Source organism: Ambystoma mexicanum, chromosome 10 (assembly GCF_040938575.1).
Source record: "Ambystoma mexicanum isolate Mex_15411 chromosome 10, UKY_AmexF1_1, whole genome shotgun sequence".
Lineage (NCBI taxonomy): Eukaryota > Metazoa > Chordata > Amphibia > Caudata > Ambystomatidae > Ambystoma > Ambystoma mexicanum.
This window is the reverse complement of record NC_090932.1, coordinates 976,940,936-976,964,879: the sequence shown is the minus strand read 5'-3', so window position 1 is coordinate 976,964,879 and position 23,944 is coordinate 976,940,936.

The window sequence follows — 23,944 nt, the reverse complement described above, 5'->3', positions numbered from 1 at the left end:
TATGTGTCAAGGGTTACAGCCATGGTGTTTGACAGCCAATTGAGTCGAAACAGATTTCAGTTTATCTGTAACTGCTACTGGGTGGTAAAGTGGAGAAATGTGCTTTAACTACACAAAGAACAGTTCCAGGATGGTGAAAATGGTTGTTCAGCAGTGGTGTGATCCATGTTGACTTGAGATTGGCTGGAACAGAGCCACTGCGAACGGAAGCATTAATGAACTTTGCAATTATGGGCATGAGGCTATCCAAGCATTGTTGTAGCTACAGGTGGACATGGTCCACTTGACATGTTTCAGGGTTAAGATTAAGTATAATGGATTTGACATGTGCAAAACATTGACCACAATTAGCACAACCAAATTTGGTAAAATTTCGTTTTTACCAGTTACATAATTGGCTATATGCTCATAAATCGTATTAAAGATTATACTATTTTACCCTAAAATGGATCGGCCTGCGCATAGGAAATTCTGGCAAAGAATCGCCAGTGTCTGGATAATATGCTGATCTACAATTGCACAATAACCACATGTGTAACCGATTCATCTCTTTAGTCAATGTGTAACTTTGGTCGTACCAGCATATTTACAAATCCCTTCCCGTCGTTTGTCAGCCCTAATGGAATGGGGCACTCATGGCTATCCCATTGGCTTAAATGCTGAATTGCTTCTGAGTTTATCGAGAAAATGTTTTGTAACCTTCTGTAGATTGCCAAATCCATGTTCCTAATGCACACATGATGCAATGCTCAAATTACAGCATGCAGTACAATTGAAAGTCTTTAAGTTGCTTGTGTCGTTGCACATTGAGAAAAATCTGCACATTTTGCAGAAAAGATTTAAAACCGAAGGCATTCCATAAACGTGCAAAAATGCACAGACATCGCAAGATAACGGTGCAAAATGCATCTACAACCTACACATGTTCCAAAAAGGAAAGAGATGATGCAAAGGTTACAGTCACCCAACAACACCCACAAAATGACAAACCATCAAGTAAAGGAAGAGATTCACTAAGAATGCGGACATTAGTTGAATGAAAATGTACTTCTTCAATAGTGTGGCTGTTCCAAAACAGTGCAAATTAATGTGTGCAGGAAGACAGCAGATATGTACGCCTTGGCAATGCCCAAAGTTCCAGGCCGCAGTTTGATCTTCGGAAACACCAGCCAAGCCCTACAATATGCATTGTGGATTCAGTGCAAGCACTGGATGCATCTTTGTACATGTTTCAATAATTGCTGCATTGAGCGAATGACCACCATACCTCATACATTTGGAGGTCTGGTGTGCAAAAATATCCCCATTTAAATGTCACAAACAACATTTCCTTTAAGTTATCAAATTCCGATTCAAAATGGGTTATGATCATAACCAGACTGAGTCAATTTACAAAAGCGGCTGTTGAGAATGCTTGGTAGGTTCATGACAATAACCAAAATGAATACACTTGTTGTTATAATCGCAGCTCATGTGTCTACGTGCGTTCTTCGGCTGGTAGATACTGTGTGGTTGGTCACTGGTGACGCCCTACCAGGATGATGTCTGTCCATTGAGCACCGAGGGTCATTCAGACAGCGGCCACATCGATCCACAATCTCTACTGACAGTTTCTGGAGCCTTCGTTTGATTAATGAGTTCCCAGTGTTGTAAGAACATGCCTGTACAGCCCATGCCCAATATTTTGAAGGGGTAAAAGTTCAACGTGGGATTCGTCAGCAGGCAACTGTGCATTCCAATAAGTCTTGGAAACTGCAAAAGTACAACGTTGACAGTCGGCATATTTGACAATTTGCCATTCAGCTGGCGGTCTCAGTCAGCCCCTCCGCAGAGTATTTTTGGAGCTTTTTTAAAGGACCCACAAATCAAAAGCTGAGACATTTGCAAACATAGGTTCCTTTGCTGACAGACATCCTGGCATCCCAGTGTACGATCACCTTCATCAGCCTGGTCGTCATGGGTAGTGTTGACAAGTAGTGCTATGTGGTTGGCTCAGATAATGCCAGTCCCACAGCCAGGCTTTCCCCCTTTGTCAAGAATCGTCTAGAGAGAGGCTACAGTGGAACTCCCACTCCCTTCTTATTTCAACCTTCTTCACGGAGTAGTGTGTTGGTCTTTGGACCCTATAAATCAAAGAGTAGATATGTGTCATCAGTTGGCTCTGCAGTGGGTAGAAGGATGTCTTGGTTCTGTTCGGGGCACACTGTGTTGTCTGAATGACAGGAAGGCGGGGTCTTTACGTCGTTTGAAGTGCATGTTCGTGGCTCCATTCTGAAAGAGATACCAGGAATTTTAATGAGCCACTACAGTGCACGAGTTGAAAGGGAGTTGCAACTTAGTGCTATCAACCAACACTCAGATACAGGCCTGAGGAAAAGACATGGGTGCATTACGAATGTAAGTGATAATAACTCCTCAAAGTTGGAGGCCGCCATCTCTGTGCTGGGAATGAGGTAAGTGCTCTCCCACATCCCTCACCCCCTTTCCCACAGATTTTACTCCCTCCCAGTCCTGCCCCACTTACTTTCTCCTTTCTTGTCCTGCGATGCACTGGGAACTTCAGTGTACCCAGCACGTCCCGATGCATGGCATGCCGCCATGGAAAGGGAGAAGGAACTACATAGTCCCTTTGCCGGATCCATGGTGGCCATTTTTTTCTTTTTTTGGAAGTTGAGAAATGACTGCGTCCTTTCTTAACTTAAAAAACAAAACCCAAATATTAGTTTATAGTACATCTTTCCGGATACTAATAGCAATGTTACTCTTGCAGGGAGGGAGCATTACCGGGCTCAGTAATGCTCCAGGTTAACGGTAAAGTGTTCACTTCACTCTGGCTTGTACCTGGTCTGGGGCATTGCCTGGCACGGTAATGCCACCCTGTACGGTTATACTATCTAAGTGAAACCACAAAAACAGGTTAAAAAACATTTATTTACAAATGAAAACAGTTGGAGAAGATTCCCAGAACCTTGCATTCAACATTGTTCTGTTGGAATGTTGTCTTAGGGAAGCACTGTGTGTTCTGCCGGAACGTTGGGAGGGAAACAGCAAGCTTTGTAACAGTGGTTAATGCCCTCTGTTGACCCATTCTTTACAAAGGCCCACCAGATTCCAATGATATAATGTAGGTTTGTTAGACCTAGTCCAAAGGCAGTCCCAAGAGTTAGGGGTTCTGTAAACCAATTTAAAGGTCCAAGTGAAGCGAGGGCGTTTCACAAGGCTTATCAGCACATAACTTCAGGTGCAGCCAGAGGGCATGATCTATTAAGCTATTATGAACCTTCATGACCCTTTGAGGTGATTGGGGGGCGGCGGGGGGCGGTTAAGAAAAATAAATACATCTCTTCCTGGGGGCAATACTTTTTGTAATTGTAATTGGTTATTTATAACACGCTTAATACCCAGAGGTGTCTAAGCACGACCTGGGGATCGAACCTGGGTTGCTCCATGTCGCCAAGGCGAGCGAGTTGCCCCATAGCTATCTATATACCTTGTATTCATACAGCGCCTATGTCCGCATGACATCTAAGTGCTATTGCTGCTGGAACACAAAGACACAGTCAAGCTAGTCTAAGATTTTTACTAAAAAGATGAGTTTTACATTTTCGTCTGAAGTCAAGGTGTTTGGTAGATCAAAGATTAAAAACGAGCGAGTTTCACACCGTTTGAACTTGTTTCTGCAAAGAAGAGGTGTAGATTTTGGATCTATTTGAGAGGTTGTGCAACAAACGAGTGATTGGAGGGGAGGTTGACTTGTTTGCTAGTCTCAAGAATCGAAAAGTGGTGTCAATGGGTTTTAGACATAGATACATTGGTGTGGCTCACCTGGGGTGGGAGTAGGACATGGAAGCTATAGAAGGAGACATGACACAGGAGACTACCTCCTTGTGCATCTGTGGCAGGCTCATCTTTGCTGGCTGTATATTCTAGAGGGATAGAGGCCGTGTACAGGTGGGAAGGAGGACTGATAGACATTCTGCCTGCCTCACCTCTCTGTCTACACCATCCGTTTCAAGGGAGGCGACGAACAAGAGATCGGGAGGGTCAGGCAGGAGATTGGACATCCAAGAGATAACTCATCAATGCCCCCAACTAGCTCGTTTTTCAACATACAGGATCATCCATTTGTGAAATGCTCCTTCCTTCCTTCCTTCCTTCCTTCCTTCCTTCCTTCCTTCCTTCCTTCCTTCCTTCCTTCCTTCCTTCCTTCCTTCCTTCCTTCCTTCCTTCCTTCCTTCCTTCCTTCCTTCCTTCCTTCCTTCCTTCCTTCCTTCCTTCCTTCCTTCCTTCCTTCCTTCCTTCCTTCCTTCCTTCCTTCCTTCCTTCCCTCCCTCCCTTCCTTCCTTCCTTCCTTCCTTCCCTCCCCCCCCCCTCCTTCCCTCCCTCCCTTCCTTCTTTCCTTCCTTCCTCCCAGAACCTTTTCAATAGCCTTTGGGCCATATCAATCTCTGTTTGGTCATCCCACCAGCAGAAAAGCCATTTTATAAGTTAATAATCAATTTCAGGGTATGTAAGCGAAGCAACAAAACATAAAAATTGGTTGAGGGGGAAGAAAATGTCAATGTATTATGTTAACTGAAATATCATATTTGGAGCCAGCACGGATCGAGATGGTCATACGTTTTGGCATCTTGTCAACAAACTTATTAAGGGTAATGGTAATAATGAAATTAATGGCATAGCTGAGAAGAATTGGGTTGAATATGTTAAATCACTTTATTATAAATACCATGTTTACATGGTACATACATCCCTGAATAAGAATGGTAATGAAGTGGTTTATAATGGAGAATGGTACACTTTTCCTGCGGAGGATATGTTGGAAGTTATTGTGAACCTCAAATCCTCACGAGCACCGGGCCCGGATGGCCTTCCCAATGTGATTTTTCAATCTTCTGCACCTTATTGGGCCAGCTTGTTACAGGCTATCTTATGCATGTAGCTCTTACGACTTTTATCCCTGTCAGTTGGAAAAGGGCAAGTTTTAAAAGGAGACACGAGTAATCCCAGAAATTACAGAATGCTGGCCTATGTCGAAGATCTGTGCTGCATGTATCTTAAATAAATGAAATGTTTTGGTAATAGGAAGAGGACTGTTAAGTAAGCAGCAGACAGGGTTCTGAAAAGGCATTGGGACCTTATACAATCTTCGGTGCTTATTGTACTTGACGAGAACCACACTGTCAGCAAGGGACTCTAGGCTTTACGTATGCTTTGTGGACTACACAGCGCATTTGATTTGGTGCTGCATAGTCGTTTGTCGGGTAAATTGGCTCCTTGGTGCTGTGGCCCATCGATCCTAACTATAAATAATGAGCTGAATCAGGGTACCTGTGTGAAGTTTAGGCTAGATATGGAGGGGCGTCTCTCCCCTGATATAAAAACTAACCATGGAGTATAGCTGGGCTGTGTGTTGGCATCATTACAATATAACAAATATGTGGCAGACATGGTGGAGAGTCTGGAGATCGCAAGGAATGTTCCTCTGTGTATTGGTGCCAGCATGTTGAACTGGCTTTACTATACGGATGACACCATTTTGTTGGACAGAACACCCATTGGGCTTCAGCGCAGTATTAATACCCAAGTTCATTGTTCGTAAGATAATGGATTATCACCGAATCCCTAAAAAATGAAAGTAATGGTGGTTGTAGATAGATCTGAAATAAACAGGCCATTTGAGTGGAAAATTGGTGACTTAGTGGGGGAAAGTGTCGAGGAATATTACACGGCCTGTGGTAGTGGCCGTTTAGTTATGATTAAGTTGCTGAATCCATAGGAAGAGCATTTTTCGGGTGGCTTATAACTTCACCCCCTGGACTAATCCTCACACAACTTTGCAGAAAAAGTAAAGATCGATTCTGTGAAGTTTGGTGATGTTTCATTTAGGGGGCGGCAAAATTATAGGGGGGGTCCCAAAATGTGTGTTTTTTCTCATAGACACAATGGAAAATAATATTTGCTAACACCTACAGCCCAAACCGATGGACGGATTATCACCAAATGTGTGCCAGGAGCAGCAGCTTGGTCCCGAAAGTGTGATTTTGTATGTTTGGTGTAAATCCGTCCAATATGTTTTTTTAAATGGCTAACACTAGGTTAAAAAATATAATTGTGATATCTGTGTTTGGTCCGTGGACTTGCCTCTGATTGGCTCAGAGGATGCCGTGATGTCCGCAGAAATCGGCCGCACCCGCTGATTTTTTTTATAAAAAACGTGAGGTGCATCAAAACCTTTTCAAACTGTCGGCAAGTTGGATACGCAGACAGCCGCCATTGTCCACGGACATCGCAGTAAAAACATAGTAAAAAACACAACATTGCACTTGTCAAACAAATGAAAGCATCTCTGAGGAGGTGAGGGGTGATGAGGATGGGATGGGATAAGGCCATAAAAAGCTAGAAAACAGACGTTTGTTCATCTCTGAAGTCCGCAAACAGTTTGGATGTGCGGGGACATCCATAGATATTTCTGCATTACAGGGTTTGTGAAAAGCAGTTTTTGGATGGCTTATAACTTTGGCACTACTCAATGAAACTGCATGGAATTCTGCAGTGTCGTGTTGGACTTGACCCTGAATGGGTCTGCAAAGATTGCTGCTGTTTTGCCAAGAGGGAGCAAAATTAGAGGAGGGGTCCCAAAAAATGTGAAAGGCTTATAAATGTAGTGTCATTTGACGAAACTGTACAAATGTTTGTGAACAGATTCTAGACCTAGATTTGAATGGTTATGCAAAGGTTGGTGGGATTCTGTCAAGAGGGGGCAAAATAAGAGGGTGGTCTGTACATTTTTAGATGGCTTATAACTTTGATGCCGTGTGTCAAATGTGCACAAAAGATTTCTGAAAGATTATAGACCACACTTTGAATGTTTTCTGAGGTTTTTTGGTTTTACTTGTAACCATAATGTCCCTTTAACAATGTGTGTTCATTGAATTTCATAGGTTTTTATTAGTGCAACTTAACCATAACGTCCCTTTAACAACATTTTTTCAATTAATGTCATGGGTTTTTACCAGTGCACACTAATTTCATACAACTTAGTAATATCATAGTTACCCAAATATAGCAACATTTTCTCCAATTTGCAAAGTTTCACCTTAAAACTCAATTTCCAACCTTCTAGCATCATTTTAAAATCTTATATACCCTTTTTGTAACTTTCTCTGCTTTTTTGCATCCGTCAACATCTGCGAACTTCTGACGTCATCGCTGACTTTTCAAACAGCGTCACGTGACCTCGCGCATGCGCCCGTGTCTTCATGACATGTCTGTGAACGCGTCTGGACTTCGCAAATAGGTCCGTGCTCCGCAAACAGTTTGGACGTGCATTTCCTACTGATCTAGGAACTTCCAAACTCAAAATGTAACCTTGCAGAGCTCCTTCACCTATTCTTACTCATTATCCATTAACAATCCAGCACAGAGCACATACTTGGAAGAACAATAGCAAAACTACTATTTATCTTAAAAATGGCAACAGGTATTGCCATCTCTCCTCCCTAAGAGCCACCACTACCACTAGCAGGAGGACGTACACAAAAGAAAACACAGTACTTCCAAAGACAATGAAGAGGACCAAGAAGATGAGGTGGAGGAAGTGCCTACGTCTAGCAACCAGAGAGAATCATGGGTATGCAGTTCTTTAACACAGTTGGGAATGTACCAAAGGCTAAAGCTACCAAAGTGAAATGCACTGAGTGCAACGTTGTACTCAGTCGCGTACTACCTGACAGTACTCCTACAGGACCACCTCCATGCGCCACCACACCAAAACCAATCACAGCAATGCTCTCAGAAAGGTTTTTTCTTTCTGAGCATGTAGTAGGTGGTCTTCCTCCACCTCATCTTGCTCAACCAATACTGTAACCACACAGCCTACTTCTGTGGGACACAATATCCCACCAGCTACTTTCCAAGTGATAAAAGAGGCTGTTGATGCATATCTTTCAAAGCCAAGAGTACTCTGTATATACTGCAACACACCCCTTTCAGGGGAGACCAATAACGAAGTGCCTTTGAAGCTGGAATCAAGGAGCATGAGAAATACTGCCCCCCTACCTAAGATGTAACACAAGTGCAACATCTTCGCCTGTCCACCTGCCTCTCCATATTAGTGCTTGGTGCCTCTTCCCTCATTTACCTTCCCACCTTACGTTCTAACCTCTCCTGCAAAAAACAAAAAAAAATAAAAAATAAATAAAAAAAGGTTCCTTTAGGAACCACCTTTCAGAGTTAAATCAGAACTAAACAAATTATTTTATAGACTCCATCTACTTTACATTTCTCAGTAGATTTTCCAACATGTCCAATAGCATTTTGTGTTATGCTAATGGTAATAATGTAGCGTTTATCCCCCATTCCAGGGGCTTGTATGGGGGATGATGGCTTGGCAGCCCAAGTTATCGGCCCAAGCGAAGCGAGCACAGATAACAAGGACTCTGGACCGTTATCCCCTGTTCCAGCTTCTGCAACGATGGAGGAAGGCCATTAGCACCAAAGCCAAATCAGTAGCCCGGGTGCTAAAAAGCACACGTGTCACACTGTAGGAAGGAAAATCATTTTCCAAGAAGGCCACCATGGAAATGTAAGGGGGGGCCTTGTCCTTTCCATGCCAGCCTACAGGAGGCAAAGAGAAGGAGAAAATGCGGCGGCAGCATCCGCTGCGCCGAAATAAAGTACATAGAGTTGGGGTGTGAAAAAAACAATGGAGCCGAGGGTGGGCTGGAAGATGTCAGCAGGGAGAGCCAGCCGTCAGGCGGCTTGGAACACATGTTTGTACCGGCGATTCAGCCCAGAGTGCTAATGTACAATTGTATATTAGCTTTTGTCTAGCATACAATAAGGACCTTAATCGATGGAACTTTATAACTATCCACTGTCTTCACAGTCCCCTTTCCAACAGTCACACGTCCATCCACCAATCACTTCCCAAAACTGTACATAATACCGTACTAAGCCTCCACACACCAACTGTCACTTAACAATCTTTTACACTTCATTTGCTTCTGCATTACCATACTTATATAAAGCAATTCTACACCATGCTCCTATAAATGCACATATGCAGTGTGCATTGAGAGAAGTGCATAAATAAAAAGGCCAGTACAAATGGGAAAATGCTCATGAGAACCCAGGAGGGAAATGCCAAGGGATACCAAGATGGGACACCACTGGCTAACTACTAAGGATGGGATTCATCTTAACCCGGAACATCCCTTTAACAAAACATTTTCTGTCAATTTAATAGGATTTTATAACTCTATGGTGTTACATCACTTTATATAAGTTATTAATAATTCCCCTTTTCATAAATATGAATAAACTGTACGCCTCCTTTAAGAGAAATATTTTTTGTAACACATACTTATGTCTGTCGTTATCAGCAGCACATGCTGGGGATGGAAATCATTGTTGAATTGCCTACAGCATAAGGCTCCACTATGACCGCAGCCAAACCAAACCAACCCTATTATTCACTGCACCTACCCTGCATCATAGCTCAGTGTCCACAATACCCTAATAATGTAACCAATGGCCAGTGTTCATGACTTGCAGCCATAGCCAGTCTCCAAATTAATGCACCAAAAAGCAAACCAGAGTACACATTTGCATTTGCTCAGGGCCAGGCCCAATACCCACACACCAAATGTATATCACTAGTTGTTCTACTTACATTCTTACACTTTTGAAAAATAAAACACAAGACATATTTCCAAAAACATGCTTTCAGATCCTTTGCTAATGCTCGTCGCGCACGTTTTTGGAAATCTAGTCCACCACTTCAGGCTGTAACCAGAAGCAGAATATTTCTTCCCATTCAAACCAACTGCTTAGGCCATGCCGCATGCCACAATAAACAAATTACAGTACACATGTCTCCTTGCTAACGGCCAGGCCCTTTGCCCAAACACCAATGTTAAATTCTCGGGAGGATAGCTCAGCAGCAACATGCTCGCCTTTGAAGCAAAACAACATGGATCAACACAGGTTCAATCCCCAGGTCCGCGCTGAGAAACCTATGGGTATTAAGCGTGTTACAAATAACCCATCATATATCATATCACTGTGTTGTCTACTTACATTTTACCCTTATGAAAAAATAAAACACAGGACATATTTGCAAAACCATGCTTTCAAGTTCTTGCTGACGCTCCTCAAGCAAATTTCTGCAATCCCATCCAGCACTTCAGCCTGTACCCATGAGCAATTTCTTTTTCCCATTCAAACCTATCCCAATTTTGAAAAACCTTACCACATAGCCGATCCCTGGTGGCCATGACACTTAAACCCCATTGCTGGTCCCTCGTGGTCATGGCCAGTAGCCAGATTGTCTGGGTCATGGCCTTAGGCCATGACCCAGACAATCTGGCCAATGCCCATGGCCACAGGATATACCTCAGTCGCCAAAGGTATATCACTATTTTGTACCTACATTATGACACTTTTCACAAAATAAAACACAGACACAATTGCAAAACCATGCTTTCAGGTCCTTGCCAATGCTCCTTATAAGAGTTTGCTGCAAATACGCTAACGTTTTATTTTTTCAAAAGTGTCAAAATGTACGTACATAAAATAATCACATAACTTAGCAGTGCTTGACAAAATCCATTCAGACTTTGCACAAACATTCAAGGTTGGATCTATAATCCCTCTGAAAACTTTTGTCCCTATTCCTAAAACTGCAACAAAGTTACAAGCCATCTAAAATTCATAATTTTGCCACCTCATGACAAAATCTCACCAGACTTTGCAAAAACATTCATATCTAGGGCAACCATCTTTTTGAAAACTGATGTGCAGATTTGTCAAATGGCACCACATAAGCCTTTAAAATGTTTTGGGACCCCCTCCAATTTTGTTCCCTCCAGACAAAAAAGAACCATTCAGAGTCAGGTCTAGAATAATACTCCAAAATGTCATGTAATTTCATTGAGTGGCACCAAAGTTATGGGCCATCCAAAAACTGATTTTCACCAACCCTGTAATGCAGTAAGCATAGATATCCCCAAACATCTTTCAGGAACATCACAGGACTGGCAAGGACTATTTGCGAACATCGTAGAAGAAACACACCTATTTTTTTGCTATTTATGGCCATATCCCATCCTCATCACCCCACACCTCTCCAGAGATGGTTTCATTAGTTTAAGAAGTGCAACAATGTGTTTTAAATATGTTTTTACTGCAATGTTCGTGGACAATGGGTGCTGTCAAGGCATACTTTTGGGACCAAGCTGCCACTCCTGCTGAAAATTTGTTGAAAATCTGTCCAGCGGTTTGGACTGTATGCGTGAGCAAAATCTTTTGCCATTGCGTCTATGGGAACAAATAAACATTTGGGACCTTCCTATAACTTTCCCCCTCTCCCCTTGACAAAACCTCACCAAACTTTGCATAAACAATCTGACGTGCCATATACTTGTTTTTCAAAGTTTTGTAAGGATTCGTCCATGGGGGGCAAAGATATAAACCGCTCAAAACGTGGTCTTCCTATGGTTTGAGCAACTTAACCATAACTACAGGGCCGCTACCGCAGGCCTTGAATTATGGATGTATTGACCAATTCTTGTCTATCTAAATCAGCATTACCAAAATCAATTATACCAAAAGTGATGAAGAAAATTGCAAGAGGAGTGTATTCGTTTGAGGGATTCTTAACCCTTTATAAAATGTGTATGGTGCCAAGTATGTTGTATAGCCTGTAGCTTGGGGAAAAACAGTTGCTCTGGCCCCAGCAGATTGTAGGGAAGATATGGAAAAACACCCTAGGAATACCACAACATGTGCCAATGGAAGCGGCCTGCTGCATGATCAAAATTACAAATTCTTTACTTGGATGCTTTTCACCGATGCTGGTGGGTGCTGTAAAACCTCCTGGGGAAATCTTGAACTATATTGAGGAAGTACATACTTTTTTTGATTGGAATGATTTTAAAGTGCAATTACCGTTTAATTTGGGATTGGAAATTGAAAGCTAGTGTCTTGAATAGAGGGATGCTGTTGCAGCAATTATCCTCCAAGTCTAAATACCAAATATATTGTAGGCAATGGTTGCCTTTTCTTCGCCTATTTTCGAATATTGTAAAAACACAATGGGCCTCATTAGGAGTAGGTTGGTAAGGGATACCGGTCACCGGTAAGGAGACCGGTGCCAGTAATCCCTTACCGCCCGACTACGAGTTCCCTTAGCGGGTCCCTCCTTCAACTCCTGGTCTCACCAGGCGTCATGGACGGGACCTGTTAAGGGACTTCAGAGCTAATAACGGTACCGCAATTTGCGGTACCGTTATTAGCGCCTTCCCCATTCCCATTGAGCCCTATGGGGGCTCAAATGGGAATGGGGAATGGCTTTTTCAATGGGGATTTACCATTCCCGCAAAGGTCGGACTACACCGTAAGTCCCCATTGAACCATACCGGTGCCGGACCCATTATTGGAGGCAGTCATGACGCAAATAGCGCCATTACTATCTCCAATCTAGGAATGGGGCCCAATGTGTCTCTTTAAGGAGTTTCATTATCAGACTGAGGTTTAACTTACTTGAAACCTAAGAAATCATTGGCGCACGGAAAAATATCTTATATGAGAATTGCAAATGTAGACTGTGTGTAAGTGATTTCTATCCAGCACACACCCAAGTCAATGCTTAGCGTGTAATGCACAACTGAAATCCTTGTTTAGTTTTGTCTAAAAGTTCTTTATTCTGAACAATTTACCACTCATATCATGCCCCTCTCCTGGAACCCCCCCAGTCCCACTGAACCAGGAATCAGGTTGGTTTGCAAAGTTAACATATTTATTTATGTATTTACAATTTAATCACACTATGTTTTAATGGGTATACAATAATCACCAACGTGGTGTTGTAACAGTGAATAGTCTCTTTAATAAACAAGGAGTATTAGTGAGCAAAACAATTCAACACAGAAATAATACTTTTGTGTGTGTGTGCAGATCAGATAGCACTCTGGTTAAAGGTTCCCCCTGCAAACCCCTCAACCCCCCAATAGACAATGTACAGAGATAGGAGGAGAGAGCAGGTATTCAAGAATGGCAGAATTCAAACAAAATAGCAATCCCACTTTCCCCTAGCAAACACTAGAGAAAACAGAATTAACTATCAAGCTGTCTGAATGGCTCTTGAAGTTATCTTGAAAATGGATTGCGCAAAAACACTAAATATGGTTTAATTTGCTGTAATTGTTATAATTCTTGTGGGAGCCACTTTGGATAGTTGCACACAAACACTAGCAATGTTTTAATACCAAGAAACAATTTGAATCTTAAAATTAAGGTCGGGAGCAATCATAATCTGTTTTACATGTGCAAGAATTTCCCTAAAACAAAATATGTGGCAAACTTTTCACTGCGCGATAATCGCAATAACGGGATAAATGTAAGGATTTGGGATGCAGTTCTAGATGTGATTTAAAGCTGTGGATGTTAGCTACAAGCAGAAGTTGAAGTTTTGTTTCTACCACAAGAACCGAGGAAGTTATGGACGTTTTAGTGGAGGTTGTTTTTTCGAGATAGATGCAAGAATGGGAAACGGGAATGCGCTCATAAAAGGACAAATGGGATTTCTAACACGAGAGGATGACTATGAATAAAACAAATCCCCACAAGAACACAGCCACTTGATCAGGGCGACTGCCTGCCCGGGACTCGCCTTCTTCAGATGAGAAAAGATCAGCGCAAAGATAGTTTTTGCAATACTAGCACAGGAGGAAGATAGGAGGGATTGGACATAGAGTTCAAGCAATTCAAAAGTACTCCTAACAATGCAGGTTCTGAAGACAAGATATGATGGATTTAAGATAGGGATTGGACTAAGCAAGGTACATATGCTAGTGACACAGTTCTATCTATAGATACTCACTAGATATGTTTCAAACGGAACCGTCAGGATTCTGGTCAGGGATTCTGGTCAGGACAGACTGCTGGCCACATCGGATTGGGAAGCGTCAAAGGCGCTCTGTTCACAGCACGGCACAGGACTGGATCTGATCTGCAATGCACTCTGGTCACAGCACGGCACAGGACTGGATTGGATCTGCCCTTTTTGTTTCTGATGATAATTATATCAGCAGGCAAGCAGTACAGTGCAGCCCGGCTGTATTTTAGTTCCCCTTAGGTTTATGGGGTTGGTTCTGGTGCTGGAAATTGAGGCCTAGCTGAAAGGGGTTCAGCTATGCAATGGCTTCTTCTTTGCCAAGTCTCTGGAGTCTGGAGCAAGGAAGATGGAAAGTTCTGCAACAGGGTGCTCCGCCAGCATTCGGATAGTGGGTGAATCTGTCTGTCCTTTTGTTCCCTCTGCTGTCTCTATTTATGCTATGATACAGGGTGTGTGTGTGCTGGTTTAGCCTAAGCTCGCCCCTTTTACAGGGATTGGTCAGAATCTCATCTCTAACTTGATAGGAGGAGAAAACCGGGTGTCACCGTTATGGTGTGGGATTATGAGGCTTAGAGTCCACCCATAGCCTCTTGAACACAAAATCTACTTTTGACACAATACATATTTACACATATGCAACCTCTATAAGTACCACATATATAGGTCACATACTTTATATAGCTATTCCTCCAAACCCCGTAGCTGTGGGATCTTGTGTCTGCTTTTCCCAGAATTTCGCCCTTTTCATCAGGAACACAATGTCCCATTTATCAGCAAATTTCTACACGTGTGCGCTTATAACATCAGCTTAAGTGTATAAAGTTTCATACTTCTAGCAGAAATACATTTGGTGTAAAATCACATTTTCTGCCGTTTCCTTCCACAATATGTCACATGATCTTGCCGCCTCTTGAAATGTGCAGCCATAATTTAGATGTACAATTCTGTTACTTTTGTGTTTTTGACAATTATAAGTGGCAAGTTGTATGTATTTAAACAAAATATTCTTTGTGAATGTCCAGCCACAGATGGCTGTTTGTCTCCACCTCCTTCTGTCTCCCTGCAGTTCAGAAGCAGTCTCCTCCCTGTTCTCTTGGCAGAGGCCATTTTACGATGGTCCTCACACCTAGCCTTTCCTGCTTTGCAGCTGTTCATTGTTTTCTTCCCCACTGCTGACCAGGTTCTTCCCACACCCTATAATTATCACTTAGGTGTGATTTCCTTGTGGAGGGAGCTGGAGGGGGAGGCCTTGCCTCTGTGAGGAAAGCTGTTATTCCAGTTTGGTAGCTTTAGCCAACTTATTTTAATTGTTAATTATGTTGCATTTTTCCTTAGCTTAAAACCAACTTGTGATTTCAAAATAACAGCTAGAATTCTGATTCAAGATTTTAAACCATGGGATGAAAACAATTACAACATAGGTTACCATCAGTACAGGCCTCTTATATTGCAAACATTTGATTTTAGTGTATACATGTTTAAAGTTGTAATCCTGCAGGCCCCTGATAGCTGTCATTCAGGTGGCCGAGGGTACTGCGCCCAGATTTTGACCGATCCACAGCCAGGCCACTTTTGCTGTGGAAATCCCTTGATACTTTCAGCTTTTCAGGACATTGTAAGTTCAGAATGGTTTCTTGTACTAAGTGAATTGTAGCACCCAGCAATAATTTTGGATGTTTGAGGGTGTTTTGCACTGACATTCTGCAGTTTCAGCAACAAAGAAAAAGGATTTAAAGCAAGATTTGGGGGTTTCCTTCAGCAAAGCACTACTTTTCCTTCTGTACTCCATCTTCACATGTTGTGGAGCCAAGTGACATATTTGAGGAGTGCGGTCTCGGTTCCACCACTGACAACATGCATGGCAGATTGGGCAGCCATCTTTTTGTGCTTTGCAAAGCACGATTTTCAGAGGTTTTCGCACGTCCAAGGGTTTTGCGGCCATTTTGATGTTTCCGGCACCATCAGAACACAGTGATGCTGCATGGCAGAGCAACAAGTGGATAGAATGATCCCACATGTGCAATAAAGCCATAGAACCCTCAAGACACATATTGACGCGAGTTGTCCTTGGCTTTATGAAAAGGATAAACGTTTGTTAGTGACTATAGATCAATTAATTCTGACCAATTTTGGAGTGGTATTTATTTAGGAGACCCCCTAGTTATGATAGCTGGAGCATATGTCATATGGAAAAAATGTGAAAAATTATTACGGGGTATTTTTAAGGTTGTTATGGATTTTGTGTGATTTTTAAGAATGGTTTTGACAATGTTTTGTTGATTTTTGATCAACTAGACTAGTGTTAATGTTCTTATTATTAATTGGTAATGATTTACTCTGAACATGAAATTTGACATACATTTTTTACGTGTACATTTTAGGTGACTCATTTTTGATGAATGAATGAAGTTTCTGTCTGTGTGTATATGGTTTGAAAAATAACCGAATTGCACAGTAATTAAAAAAAAAGTGAAATAAGCCGAGTCAATAGTGACAGCTGATATGATATGTGGAATGCTTGCACACCCTCAATTTATCGCGAGATCATAACAACATATCTAAAACCCTGCAGAAAAACAATGCATATGACCCGTCCTTAGTCTGCTTTTCAGTCCTCTGCAACACATAAGAAGAGAGCTGCGATTTCACATCAAGCAGCACAATGCTGTGACTTCTCCCCTCGGTGACGTGTCTTTGATTGGGCGAATGACATCTGGGTTCCTGTTGCCTGATGTCACCCTGGATTGGAAAGATTTGAAGGGTCTGACTTTCTTCATTTCAGAAGTTATTTATCTCCCTGTCTCCATAAATCTTCCAAACTTCAGGCCCCAGACTTGCTGCCTCTGAGGCTGGTGACAGCTCCCTGACTGGGGCCACCATGTGCCAGCTCTCTCAGTCTGGTGGCATTCCTGGGTGGCATGCCCCCAACAGCTCGGGTTACCGAGACCGTACTCCCTCTCCTGCAGGCATTTCAAAGAAATTAAGTCATTTTCAGCACATTTACACCGCTGTTCTTGTCAGGCACATGCATAATAAACATTTCAGATTTTTAGTTTTTTTTCTCTATCCAAAGTCTACAAGAAAGTCACTACATTACAAAAACAGACATATGGAATAAGTGGGCACTTTATCGGCTGGGCCGGGCAAGTCTGGTACCACAGGAGAGCAGAGCACTCTTTCTCCTCAGAACATCAATTTCCGTGTTTAGAGCTTTCTCACATTGCTCTTATCAGCAATGCAATGAAATCAGGCAGTCAGCATATATAACCCTGATTCTTGCCAAAAACGGTAAACTACATTGTAAGGTACGTTATATGTAAAGTTATGCTGTGATGTTTTTGTTATGTAGGTTCGATGGTTAATGAAGTACGGGCGTTGCTGGCTATGATGAATATTAATTAAATTCATATTATTTTATTGAATATGATGTGATGAGTTATTTTTTAATGTTTTTATTTCTGATTCATTGTATGTTTATTTTCATGGTTGATGTCTGATATTTTTATGCATCATCATATTTTAATTCTTTCGCGCTCTGAAACACTTGTGTATGAGCGCGATATAAATAAAATATCCGTTCATTTCATTTCTTTTGATTTAAATGTGAAGGTTTATTGTAAACTAATACACTTAGTAATAAAAAAAGCAGATTTTGTAGAGCCCACTAACACCAAAGTGTGGCTTCTTGGCACAGGGGACACAGACTGATTCAGCCGACTACAGTCAGGGTTTAGACAGCGCTCCAGTTAAGATTTTGAATGGGGAGTAAGTGACTCCCTCTTTTTAAAGTCAATAGTACAGTACAGTTACGCTATTTGTATTAACGCTACTCGGCCCGGCACAATTTGCGCCGGATCACGAGTAGTGGCAAGGCGGTAAGGCTGAGGGGGGCAGTGTTATTAGCGCTGGTGTAAATTGCACTGGCGCTAATTGCACTGAAATGGCTGATACCCGTCACATTCACCTCCAACTCAGAGCAGGAGGTGAATGAGGCCATACTCATGATTGGGACAACCCTTAAATGCGGTGGTAATAACGTTACCGCCGCATTTAAGGGTTACCGTCCAACACGTGATGAGGCCCATTGTCTTCTATGGGAGGTGGTTTTGGGGTATTCAAACTTCAGGAGGGAAAGGGGCCAAAGGAGAAATGAGGGTTAGACAATGAAGTGGGGAGAAGGAGTGATGAGTGCAGGCTGCGTACTGTCGGAGCGAGGCAAGCTCGTTCATTTTCAACCCTGCTTCATAGAAGTGTAACCTCTGCCTGCAAATACGCTTTCATGCAGTGTTTACTAGTGGCTTTCTATGGACTCCGCCTTTTCTTAACCAGGTGCAAAACTGAGGTGTATTTCAAAGGAATCCATGTGTTGTAATCCTCCATGAACATCATATTCATCTGTACAACAAAATACTGATGTGACGGAGGAGGAACGCGGGAAGGAGATCGTGTCGTCACCCCCTGCACTCCTTCGTCTCATCACTGCTGGAACACGAGGTCGGGTGTTAAATTGAGGTGGTTAAGCTCTTACGCCTCCACTTAGCACCCCTCCTCATTTAAAATGAGGCTGCACATCGCTTTGAGTACCCTGCCCTTCCCCTTTTTTTCTTGTGAGGCCACAAGGAAAAGGGAGAAATTTTTATTGTGAGTGCCAACTCCCTTCACTTTGAAGCCGCCCTCGTCTAGGGTTTCGAAGTGGCATAGCAATCTGGAGAGGTGTGAGGGATTTTGTTCAATGGTGGGGTCGCTGGGGGCAGCTTTTTGTAGTTATATTTTTATTTTGGCACTGCTACTAAAGAATAAGCTTTACATTAGATGGGTTTACTTGCTAAAAACATGTTGTTATTTTGGTGGAGGAATGAAGGGGCATGCAAGTTTTGTGCCGGAGAAAATGTTAACAACCAGACAGATGGCTGTTTTTTGTAGAATGTTAAAGGCCTGACAGTGTGGCTAAATATGTAAGAGTTGGGGAAAGTTAGGGGTTTAAGGCCAAGGGGTCAAAGAGGCAGGATTATGTTGCTTGAAGGAGGGGAACCGATTTTAGCTCCGTTGCTCCCATTGTGAATCAAAGGGCCATTCTCAGAAATGAATGCAAATGGGAATAGCGCAGAGGATGCACTTTTTCATTTGGGACAATTGTAGAAATGTGCAGATCACAGTATCCGCAAATGTGACCGGCGCGTTTCTTGGGGGTTTTGCAGCAGTGCGATAATGTGCTGGCCAGCCCCCTTGCATACATTAGTGACGGGAGCACACACGCCCGTGCTGCTTGCGCCAGTCAGTGCCTAGTTTATCTTTCTTTTGGTAATGTCGTCATGTGTTAAGCCAAGCAGACAGTTTTATTTTGCTCCTGTTTGTGGCAAGCTTCAGATCTTAAACAGGAGCACAGTGCTTATGTTCCTCCCACACAGTCGCAACCACAGTATCTTGAGTTGTGGCTGAACATGTGTTTTAGTCCAGGCAATATCAAGTACTACCTTGACTTTATTTCTCACTTGGTAGTGCTAAGCTCTGGACTTGGAACCAATGGGTTTGTATTTATGCCTCCATAGTGGTGCCAAGCAGTGTATTCTGGATACTGGGAGGGTATTTATGTTCCTCTAGCAGTTCAAAGCACCATATTCTGAGTTACCGGGATGGTGTTTACGTTTCTCTGGCAGTGCCAAGAACTGTATTCTGGATCCTGGGAGGGTATTTATGTTCCTCTAGCAGTTCTAAGCACCATATTCTGAGTTACTGTGATGCTGTTTACGTTTCTCTGGCAGTGCCAAGCACTGTATTCTAGATACTGGGAGGGTATGTGTGTTCCTTTAGCAATTCTAAGCACCAAATTCTGAGTTAGTGGTATGGTGTGTACGCTTCTCTGGCAGTGCCAAGGACTGTATTCTGAGTTAGTGGGAGGGTGTTTATTTTCCTCTAGCAGTGCCAAGCACTGTATTGTGAACTGGTAAGAGGGAGTTTACGTTTCTATGGCAGTGCCAAGCGCAGTATTTTGCATTAATGTGTGGGTGTTTAAGCTCCTCTGTCAGTCCCAAGGACTGTATTCTGAGTTAGTGGGAGGGTGTTTATGTTCCTCCAGCAGCGCCAAGCACTGTATTGTGAACTAGTAAGAGGGTCTTTACGTTTCTCTGCCAGTGACAAGCTCTGTGTTTTGCATAAATGGGGTGGTGTTTAAGCTCCTCTGGCAGTCACAAGGACTGCATTCTGAGTTAGTTGGAGGGTGTTTATGTTCCTCTAGCAGTGCCAAGAACTGTATTGTGAACTGGTAAGAGGGTGTTTACGTTTCTATGGCAGTGCCAAGCGCAGTATTTTGCATTAATGTGTGGGTGTTTAAGCTCCTCTGGCAGTACCAAGCACTGCATTTTGAGTTAGTGGGAGGGTGTTTATGTTCCTCTAGCAGCGCCAAGCACTGTATAGTGAACTAGTAAGAGGGTGTGTTTACGTTTCTCTGGCAGTGACAAGCACTGTATTTTGCATTAATTGGTGGGTGTTTATGCTCCTCTGGCAGTCACAAGGACTATTCTGAGGCAGTTGGAGGTAGTGGTAGGGTGTTTATGTTCCTCTAGCAGTGTATTGTTAACTAGTAAGACAGTGTTTATGTAGCTGTTTCGGTGACAAGCACTGGAATTAAGATAGTGTTGAATGTCTCTCTAGCAGTTGTAAGCACTGTATCTTGCACTAGACCACTGGTGCTTATTTTCATCCCTGGCAGTGCCAAGCACCGAATCTGCAACCATGTAGACTGCATGATTTTCCTCAAAGCACCGTCAAGAACTGTACCTTTACCTAAGGGAAAGATGTTTATATTACTCTGATAGCGCCAGCCACAAATTATTGAGAGAGACATTGGGTGTTATTCCAAGATGTACAAGCACTCAACAACGTCACAGTTCTCTAATGTTTAATATGTGATTACACTACTCACAATGCCTTCACATGTGAGTGCCCTGCTGAACCTGCAGCGTCAACATAGCAATAATTTAGTAGTGTAAGCCAAGTACAAGACATAATAGGAGGAAAATATGCGTCAACCATTGAGTGGGAATTACCAGAACATAGTTGTACACATCTCTATTCCATTCGGGAGATGATAATCTATTGCTATGGTATTTCTTTGCTTTTTGGGACTTGTGGTACTGGGGTTACCAGGGCAATACAGGACTGCACGCCCCAGACTTTCATCTCCAGAATGGAATTGAGCGTATTGACATTGACAGGGTGATTTTTTAAGAAACTGCCTCCAGGTGACCATCAACATTTGCATGAACGGGCTGTTCGTTCCTGTGCATGCAATTATAAGGATTCACAAAGCGGAGTGCAACCATAAAGAGTAATAGGTGGAGTTGATATACACACTTTTACTCCATATTGTGAATACATTAATACTGCCTGCAAATACTGATTTGCACATGGCATTAATTAATAGATCCCTATGGAATCTGTCTGCTTGTTACCAGGTGCTAAACCAAATTGGATTCCATATATCCATTTATTTGCAGTGCTTATATAGCGCTTTTAACCAAAGCTCTTCACAAAAAAGATTCAGTACAATACTAATGAGGAAGAGAAGGAATTTAAGAGGAATCCACATGTTTTCCACCTGCAGGGGTAAAATGCAATGCTCACACAAGATGGAGGAGGAAAGTATGACAGAGATGTTCACACCGCCCGTGCCCCTCCCCCGTCTTGTTTGTATGCTGCTCAGGGCCTTCCTAAATGACCCCCCTAGGTGAGCACAACACCAAGTGGTAAGCAGTGTTAAAATGCAAACATACTTCACCGCCAGGGCCTCCCTTGGCACATGTATAATTCAGTTGTAAGATTCCTAAATAGGACAGCATGACTTGTGTGTTATTGAATATTGTGTGCAAGCTCTCTTAGGAGACCTGGTTCATATTCATGTAATCTGGAGTTTATCCTCTGCAAGTTAAAGGACTATTTCCATATGGCTTGACCAGAAAAATAATTCAGAAAATCCCTGCAGAGGTTGTGCACTAAGCATCTGTCCCCTTAGTTGGCACCGGACTAAAGAGCTCTGGCAGATCTGGCAAGTGTCCGGCCTTCTTGCTATGACTCCCGGGCTCGTTTAATGCCGGACTAGATGATGAGCAGTCTCTGACTTTATTCAACTTGAAATGGCCGCCTGTGACAGGGAAATGCTAACGTGGAGCTCCAGGCCGGAAGTGCTCATTACTTCCCCTTGAAATCTGCTTTTCAGCCAGCCAAGTCTGCCGACCTTTGCCCTTTCAAATACTTAGCGATGTGCTGTGATGGGGGAACACAGTTAGTGAAACTGTTGAAGGGCATACAGCACAGAAATGCGGGAGCTTAAATTATTTACTAAAATAAAATTATGTAGAGCATAGAAGATCAAAAATATCCCCAACATGTACGTATAAAATGCTGCTATCTGTGGTGGGTAAACAGCTTCTTGTCAGTGGGACACGCGTTCTAATCTCAGGCTTTCATTTGACACTGCATTCTGGGAGTTATAGGGGGTCATTACGAGTGTGGAGGTAGCTGTGGTGCTATTAGCGCCATGGCTGCCTCCAAACTCATGTACGGGTTGCTTGAATGGGGATTTACCGGGTCATACCAACCTTGGAGGACTCAGTAAGTCCCCATTCAAAATACCCATCCCCATTCCCATTCGAGCCCCCATAGGGATCAATGGGAATGGGGAGAGAGCTAATAACGGGCCCGTTTATAAGGGGCCCGTTATTAGCTCCCTGTTCCCTTAGCAGCTCCCGCTAAGGATGGCTGGTTTTTCCAGCTGGCCTTAGTGGGACCCGCTAAGGGACCTCGTAATACAGCGTTAAGGGGTTAACGGCACCGGCATCCTTACCTTCTCCGTTAACCCCTTTCCGTACCGCCAGCCTCATAATGAGGCACATAGTCTTGATTTTCTTCAATTGACACAATTGTACTGAGGCACCTGATAACAAGGAATTCTAGAAGTATCTACTGGACCTTAACTATTGTGACATTCACCTTACCTTTGTCATGCTCAAGGGTGCCAACGTTAAAATGTACCATTGATGCGGCAAAATAATCATTCACTCTTTCTATGGCTAATAAAATGAGTAACATTGATTTGTCTCATGTCCCCTTCCTTTGGGAAGAGACAGCAAACACAGCTGCTGGTGGCCTTAAGCCCCAGGGGAGCTTCCCATAGTCTTGCAGTATGTAATAGTGTGGGCCATAAGCAGAAACAACATGTCTGACATGGTGGGAGTGAGTGAAGAAAACTAGAGCATTATCTGAAAGGTTGCAAGAATCTGCATAAGACAAGCTGTCCCCATGCCTAACATGAGTTTCTTCTCCATGGCCACGCCACTCGCAGACTGTGTAGCAAATTAAGACCACCCATGGCCCTGCTGTTCGGCTGAAGGTGGCTGCTAAGAGTAAAATAGTGCTACCAGACTACACACACAGTCAACACCCAGGCAAGCACCCTTAACAACTGAAGATAGTAGCACTTACTTTATCACACTTCTCTCTCAGAAGAGTACCATGGCTCACAAGTGCTAGTGCCATGAGCATTGATCAAGCTAAGGCACAATTCATTGTGTGATGTTGCCCATATAAATTATAAATATTACTATTGTACATTGAGCAAACACCATAGACTAGTAAACCATTTATTGTTGAGGCCTTTCACACTTTATATAATCAATTCTGATGAATTTCCAAGCAGACTGTACCTATATATGGTTAGTATGAAAATGTAAACTTTCATTGAGAAAGAAAACAGAGCAAAATGGGTGGCAGGGGAAGGAAAGGGCCAAGGAGAGGTGTCACCATCATTAAGAATACATGTGTAAAATCATCAAACTGCCCAAACACATTTTGTTCATTTTTAGAGAGGTGTGAAACAAACAACCAGTTTGTAAAACTGAAGTAGAACAGTTTCTCATAGGGAAATACAGATGCCTGACCTTGCTAGAGGGTGCAAGGTGCATATACTTACATCAAATCAATATAAGGTAGCTATGACACAACTATCTGCACTCATCAAAGTAGGCAGGAGGCACATATTTAAGCAAT